Here is an 8,678-nt window from a genome sequence, read left to right as displayed (position 1 = left end):
CAATGATTGTTTTATGGTGACGTTTCCGATGACGATCGTGAATATAGGCCACTGAATCGCAATCAAACTAACATTCTTGAGTCGGATAGCAATTGAAACGACGAAGTACATATCGCATAGTGAATATAATAGTGTATTCACTCAAAAAGGATATTCTTTCAGAGTCGATTAAAATCTAATTATTCTCTTCCTGTGAAATATTTAGAAAAAAAACATGTATAGGTTAAAGTTTATTACAGACACGTTAACAATTTTCTACTTGCCAAATATGTTTAAAAATAAAAGGGAAAGAATAATTTCCTATTTTTTATTAGGACTGTTTTTTCCAGAACTAGCTCACAAAAAGTTTATCTCATTTTGAGTTAGGTAGATATCTTTTAATTGTTTCTTACAATATTCTAACAACGGTTTCAATGGCGTGTAGAGAATCAAATTATACGTTCACCAATACTATAATCTTGAATTTCACATATTTTGAATTGTAATACTATTGTAATAACAGCGCGATATATCGGATGCTGTTGTGTCTTCTCCAGCGTTTTCCGATAATTCGGAAGTACTCGCCAGTTCATCATCAATACTGTCGCGATCGAGAGGGCATCTGAGATGCATGTCGCGTTCACGTAGACGTGTTTGTGTCGGGTTAGAAGTACTTCGTGCACCTTCACTCCGATCACAGGTCCTCAGTTACCAAAATGCTAATGATAAGCCAGATAATTCGTCGAAACACAAGTTTGAGCCAGAATTTAGTGTTTGCAACCCGCCTATTTACCGATAGATACTACGGAATGGGCATGGTATAGACTACGTGCAGTAGGTATATCGATGATGATATTCTTTTTGTTGACTGTATAAATAGAACATAAATTTTAAAAACTGGAAGGTCTCTCGGATTGACTATAAGGGAATGAAAGGTATAACAGCATAACACTCACGCTGCAAAAAATTTATTGTAATAAGTAAAACTGTAAAAAGTCTGAGATTTGTGCCAAATAGAAACTGTTTCACCGAATTGCACGAGACTGAAAGTTAGAATAAATATGTTTCTGTTAATCTCTTACGTTCCTATTCGTATTTTACAATTTAAAAAATTTTGTAATTTAAATTATAATAGCACTTAATAACGTCTAAATGATAGAAGTAATATCCTGTCTTTTCAGAAGAAATATTTATTTTTTATGTTATTTAAGTTTATATTTAATAAGTACATTTTGTGTTTTTTTATTTTCAATAAATAATATTTTATTCAAGTATTCCTTTAACTTAATTGCTAATTAATTCACTTACAATCGTTCAAAATTTTAAAAGGATATCCTAATATAGTGGCGTTGTCCTACATATAGGATATAGTGAAAATCCGGTTTTCCCGAACAAATATTTTTTTCAATACTTTTCCCTTACTCTCTAAAATATTAACAACAATCCCTGAAAGTTTCATAAAAATATTCTAAAAAAAGGTCTCTGCGTAGGCAGGAGGTTTACTTTTCTTAAATAATAAACAACAAAAATAAAAATCAACAAAATTCTTATCTAGCCACTTAGTTGGACCTCTAGACAGTACTGTTTTATTTTAACTTTAAAAGATTGAATGGATGATGGATGATTTTATATAAAAAAAAGCAATTCACACTAGAAATAGTCAAATTGATCACGTAAATCGATTCCCATTCGTAAGACACATTTCCCCGTGCAGAATGAGTAAAAAACTCTAGGGGCTGCTCTTTGAAAATAGACATTTGATACATTATATAGATGGTTCACAGGTGGTGACGTCATAACTCTTTGGTTGAGTTACCATAATTCAGCCATCTTTTTGATTAATAGCTTACCGAGAGTTGCTTGACGACCAACAATTTTGGGCAAACCACAGCACATATACAACAGTACATTACAAACAATTTGCCTTGAAAAACTTGTCCGAAAAAGAGAACGTGTCAATCAAGCGGGGGCTGTCGATCAAAATAAATAATAACATGTAATTATAATGTACCAGTTCTGGAAATATTTCTTCATTCCATTGAATTAGCTTTTTATTTCTTTTATTACATTAAGGGACGAACAAGTCGTGCGTCTGGTGGCAGTAGTTGGAGTGTCACTCAGAGTTTTAAATCGTAAAGATCTGAGAGGCCTGCTTCAGTCACCCTGAGACTCAAGGGCTGGCAGCTACCATGCCCAACGCATTAGCATAGCCATACAAAGGGGGAACGCTGCCAGCATCTTGGGCACTTTGCCACGGGGACTCAATTTTATTCATATAAATTAATCTTAGTTTTACGTTCTAGTATTTAAGCTTTTGTTGTATCTGTACATTATGAAAATAAAATATATTGAATACCCAGCTGACAAGTCCCACGTGCTCACATCAATGCTCGGTGGCAGAAATAGGTAAAGTGACAGTACTTCCCTGGACGAACTCTTTTACAATGGGCTCTATTGCTACTGCAACTGAATGAAGATGGTTTACTGTACATGATTTTTAAAGAACAATCAAGATTTCTCAACAATGGATTACGTTTAAGTTCGCAGACTGTAATAGGTGTATATATAAAACAGGATTATTACGGTACCCTTTCAAAAGCTTGTTCTCATATTCGATTCAATAAATATGTTGGTTGGAACTCATATTTTGGTACGGTCCAGGACCCCGATTCGGAACTCTTCGATATTTTAACCGAATCGTTCGACTGGATATGGTTATTGAATCGAAGGGCGCTTTCCGAGCTATTCAGAACATTCCGAGTTAAACGTTCGAAATTCGGATTAGAATACGATATCGTTATACAACAACGTTTATGGAGTTAGTTGATGAAATAGATTTATAAGAAAAATTAATATACTTTATATACATTTTTAACACTTTAAACGCCTATAATGTGGGGATGTATTAGCCTTGCATTAAAATGAATTATTAAAATTTAATAAAATCCAGATATATTTATTTAAAATTTTGCCGGGCGAGAAGTTCGAGTAACCTCACGGGTGTGACGTCGTTTCGATTCGGTTTCGAATACGACAGTTTGACGTTCGATTTGGGTGTTGTGAAAAAATAATAAAAAGAAAACGGTCGACAACAGAGTTATCGTAAGGTTTTGAATCGACCCCCTGATCGAGAAATTTATCGAGCCGCATATTCGGACTCAGTGCTCTTGAATGGAGATATTTATGTACAAACAGTGTTATGAATTCGGACGTATGGACCGTTGACCGGCTTTTGTGGAACTTAGACAATGCGATAAACATTTCCGGGAATTATTTTGCTTGTCTGATATTGAAATTGATTTCATTATGACGTAGTTCTCTCTATTTCTGTTATGGTAAAATCATGAAGTTCAGAGAATTCAAATATCGATTTGGTGCCTTCAATTCTATTTAATACAGTCAAATACACGTCTAGCTTATCAAACTCTGGAGTTTAAATAGTTCTTATCGTAAGCTGCGTAGTGTTTATGTCAAAAGTTATGAAGGACGGTATGCATTTGTCTAATTTAAGCTTCTTCACTCTAAACTTAAATAACCCTAAATTGTACTTTTCGACAAACAGATTAGAGAGTAGTGTAATTCCTTTGCCATACGCATTAGAAAGGAGAAGGAGAAGCAAAGCGCCAGTTTCAGTCACTAATGTATGTAGATAACCATTTTTTATTAATTAATTGTACAATTGTATTGCCCGTGTACAATTTTTATTACAATAATTAAGTAGCTGCTTCAAATATCAATCTTATCTGCATGTAATGCATCTTGCTTATTGAATGATCCTCTGGTGATCATCTGATAGCGGAAAATCTACCCTGGTATTTGTTTTCTGGCTAATAGCCGTCGACAGCATTTACCCATGCGAAAGAGCGAAGCCACACAATGCGTTGCATCGGGGCGTTGCAATACCTGAGCGGTCGCGTTGCATTACGCTACATATGAATTAGAACTTCATGCTACATGGTGCGTTGAAACGGCGGCCAGACGCGCGACGACGGAACGCGTACGCATCGGACAAATGGGCTAGGGGATCTAGGCCAGGGGTAAGTCAGCGGCGTTACGTTGCGACTTCGCATTGCTCATGTGGCACACTTGAAATCATAGCGTTGCATCGATGCAACGCACCGGTAGCGCCCTTGTGGCATCGCTCAAAAGGGTTAAACCCACTCATTGGTGTCGATCCAGATATTAAACTCCAAGATCCACGGTCGCAGTCATTACGTAGGTGTTAAGGATTGTCGTGTTCTGGACAGCTATTAGAAACGACTAATTCTGCTGGATATTGCCTGATGTGAGTACGCGAGGTATCGTTGAAAGGGGCACTCGAAGAACTATCCAAGGTTGTAAGAACGGAAAGATTTGCGGTAGGAAAAAATTGGAAATTCGTAAAATTTTTTTAGAATGATCAAGCTGTCAAAACTTGTAATTTTGTTACTGGGCAAATACAAACCAAAGCTTGTTAATATAAATAAAATTTGTGTATTGAATAAAGATGTTAGTTTAAATATCGATAAAGATTGATTTATATAAGCGCGGCACTTCCCAAGTAACCGCGGTCGTCACAAAAACTCAAAGGTTCCACGAGCACAATATGGAGATGGAATTAGAATGAAAGTAGTAGCAGTAAAACGCCCATAGAGTTTTTCAACTTTATTTTAGAGTGGAGGGTGCAGTGGCAGTGCCCCCTAAATCTTTGTTTAAAGCTTAGAGTGGCACTGCAAGTGTTATGAGTTGGCGTGTCGCTTACCCCCAGATGCATGACTTGTTTATTCCGCCTCTTGATACTATAAAAAAAAGTTTCAGGAGCACTATGAACACATGAGTGGTCTTGTCAGCGTTTTAAAATTCCGTTCTCCGGAAAAAGTAAGGGATGTGGCAATATTTATGTCTTACAAGAAGTCGTAAGTCCCTCTTCGAGCAATAAATAATCTTAAAACAAGTTCCAATAAAGTGAGCAACAAATCAATGTAAAATCGGAAAGAGAATACATATTCGGAGAGCATTAGCCCGAAATTGTCGGTCCCATAAAAACGCCTCCATAACGTTGGGGCGAAATTATTATAAATCTCCATGATATTACCATAGAGCAACTTAGGGAACTTTGCTCTTTGCAGAATTCTCTCTCGGTAAGTGGGCTGTAACTCATCGGAGCCTATGTGAGAGTTGTTGATACTATTTGTTTACGTTAAGGGTTTTAGACGAGTCATTAGTGAGTTTTGCGTGACATGAAAACACTTTGTTAAAACAATATTATTAGTTTCATCGTATAATTATTTTTTCGGCAATCCAAAGGTCAGAGTGCGTGTTAGTCACCTATTTGTACTTAAATTCGGAGAGTGATTTTTAAATTTCCATAAGCATCCATTTGCATAAACACACATTCCTAGCACCTTTTTATCATTTACTACACTTTCACCATTTTACTTTAACTGTAATCCAGTTTACTTAGGCTTATTAAAGGCATAGAAAACTCGTATGTACAGAGTAATTTTACTGGGCGAATTATATTTTAGGATATACTTCAATATTATTGAATAACGTATGAAACTAAAACAGTTTTGAATCGCTTTCGAGTTTTAATATTTATGTTTACTTATTTTATGTTTGAAATAAGCCAATTTTTTCGTATATGGCATCACGAACATTTTTTATTTACTTTGTTATAGCCCCGCACTAATTAAAATCCTGTATCGCGGGTGTCATGGACACAAACATAGACAGCCACAAATTATACCCAAACTCACGAGTGAAATAATGCAGGGCATACAAATATTTCTCCCGGCCCGGAACCTGTACGTGGCAGTCCAGTATGGCAACCTTTCAGCCACGGAGGCAGTTGAATTTTTTTTTAAACAAACCACATTTTCACGGCTGACTGAGATGGTATTTATCGTCAACCGATTATATCTAATAATAATGCACATTTATTCCGAAGTATAGTTAAAATAGTACATTATTGTAGAGGCCGGGAAGTAAGGGATTGCAGGACGAGTATGAGATAACAATTACGAACACTTGGTAGTTGGCTGTATGAGTTTTTGTGATGTGATATTTAAAAGTTTAGAGCAGCGGACAGTAATGGATTTTCATATTTACTTTGTATGCCTTGACCGGGCAGAAGTCGCACGGTGTATGAAAAAACGAACACGGTAAATTACAAATTTAACGAGTTCGTTTTTTGGAATTAGTGCAAACATTTCCGAGCATGTTTGAGAAAAGAATATTAATTTTATTGCTTTATTTTTAACATTGATTGTAATGAATATCATGTTTTGGTACCACGTGATTCATTAATTTTTGTGAAATTACTCCAAAAGTTAGTTATAATTCTTGATATAAAAATCTAACGCAAAGAAAAATTCCTGCGATCTGACTGGACTCAAACCTGCGTCTGTGCCATTCCAGGGTGACCGGTCTACCAACTGAGCTACAGATCGAGTCAGCATACCTTATATATTTTTCTATGCGTTTGTTAGACATCTTTTCTTTTGGTGTAAAACGACGTTTTTGCTCCTGTGAGAAATCTATGAAAGTCTTTTCTTCACACCTTTACAACTACCAGAGTTTGTCGAGAGATGTCGCTTTAAATTGTAATATTGATTATAATGAATGTTATGATGTATGTGTGTGTATTTTTGTGAAATGACTCCTTTACTTTGTTATAATTTTTAATACAAAGATCGAACACAGAGATTGCGGCATTGGTCAGAGCTTAATTAATAAAATAATGCAAAAATAAACTAAATGGCGGCAACTAAATAAAATAAAAACTTTTCTCACGCATGTCACACAACCGTAGTTTGTATTTTTAATTCATAGACAAACTAGAATCGGCCAACTATTATTATACATAGGGCCATTGACTTACAAATAAATGGACGACGGGTCTAATACAAAAACCACGAAAAAAATGTCCCAAGTCAACCTATTCGAAATTTAAATTGTAATGTCATCGCAGTATCGCGCTGTCAGTAGAACAAATGAAGACTAAAGCGGAGTTTGGCGCTCTGTATACGATTTTAGCGCCTTACAAGTGCGGACACTTTTTAGCGCGGACCCGACGTCCATACAATTGTAAGTCAATGCATAGGGCGCTCTATAAGTTTCCGGAACTGGCCACTTGCATAAACAATATTTAAAAAGTAATTACAACATTTGAAAATGGAACTCTTTGGCTGTAGAATACAGTTTGTTTCATCTGACTATCACTTGCTTTTACATAGTGGCGTCATTTTAGAAATTGATTGTCTACATCACCATGGATTTAACTCGTGAAAATTTTCATGGTATGATTTTGTACGACTTTAAGTGTAATTTAACAGCTCAGCGGAGCTTCGCTCGGCTTCAAACTGCTTTTAGCGATGAAGCACCATGCAAGACGACTATTTATAGCTGGTTTGCAGAATTCAAACGCGGTCGTGTGAATCTCAGTGACGAATTCCGTGATGGTCGCCTATCCATTGCTGTGAACAACAAAAACATCGATGTTGTGCGTCGTATGATCAAAACAGACAGGCATGTGACATACCATGAGATTCGGGCATCTTTAGGCATAGGCATGAGTCAAATACAATCAATACTACTAAAAATCAATCAATACAACAAAAATTTGGGTGTGAAAAAACTTTGCTCTCGATGGATCCCACACAATTTGACTAAGACTCAAAAAAACGGATCGCGTCACTTGGTGCAATGCCATGCTTACCAGATTCAACGAAGGGGTGTCAAATTTGGTGTATGACATATTTACAGGTGATGAAACATGGATTTATAGTTACGATCCCCAAACAAAGCAGCAATCGAGCGTACGGGTCTTTCGAGATGAGCCGAAACCGATCAAAGTAGCGAGCGTGCAAAGTGCCTCTAAGCGGGTGATTGCTCCTTTTTTTGATAAAACTGGATACGTGGCTACTGTTGCTTTGGAGAATCGTTGTACCGTGAATAGTCATTGGTACACGACCATTAGATTGCCGGAAGTTATTGACAAATTCCGTAACAATAACCGCAAACACCGTATTATCTTGCACCACGATAATGCCAGATCTCACACGGCCAGACAGACAAATGAATTTTTGAAGGTGAACAATGTTGACGTTATGAGCCATACCGCGTACAGTCCCGACCTTTCACCTTGTGACTTTTATTTATTTTCAAAAAATAAGAACCAGTTACGCGGTCAACGATTTTCATCACCTGAAGAGGCTGTCGAAGATCATGAAAAATATGTTTCAGAGATTGTCACGGAGGAATGACATATGAAAAAGTGCATTAACGCTAACGGAGAATATTTTGAGAAACAATAAATTCATTTCTGATCATTCATAGTATTTTTTTCTTATTCATTCCGGAAACTCATAGTGCACCTCACGTATCATTCGATATCAAGTAACGAGTGAAATTGTCAAAATTGTTTGTTATTGACATTAAAATTTCATTTCGAATAAAACCTCATCTCAACTGATATTAGAATAGAGGCCGAATCAAATTGTTTTGTTATTCAGAGATGTTCGAAATTTTAATGTAATAATAACTGCTCACGCGATGCGCTCCTTCTACCGCAAAATGGCGGCTATTTGGTTTCGCAAATTCGAAAAGCATTCAGTTTAAATACAAGTTTTTATAAATAAAAATGATTATTCTGCATTGCTAAATAAATACCCTCCGTACTACCAACAAAAACATCTCAAATAAAATGCAGTAATACA

At 36.2% G+C, this 8,678-nt stretch overlaps 1 protein-coding gene across 1 annotated transcript in view; it reads right to left on the bottom strand.

Moving 5' to 3' along the window:
- LOC113236936 overlaps positions 1-8,678 on the bottom strand; it is a 398,691-nt gene that overhangs the window by 225,761 nt on the left and 164,252 nt on the right. The gene's annotated exons all lie outside the window — the stretch shown is intronic.

The sequence above is a fragment of the Hyposmocoma kahamanoa genome, unplaced genomic scaffold (assembly GCF_003589595.1).
Source record: "Hyposmocoma kahamanoa isolate Upper Pololo Valley unplaced genomic scaffold, ASM358959v1 92, whole genome shotgun sequence".
NCBI lineage: Eukaryota > Metazoa > Arthropoda > Insecta > Lepidoptera > Cosmopterigidae > Hyposmocoma > Hyposmocoma kahamanoa.
This window is presented reverse-complemented; position numbering and strand designations above follow the sequence as displayed.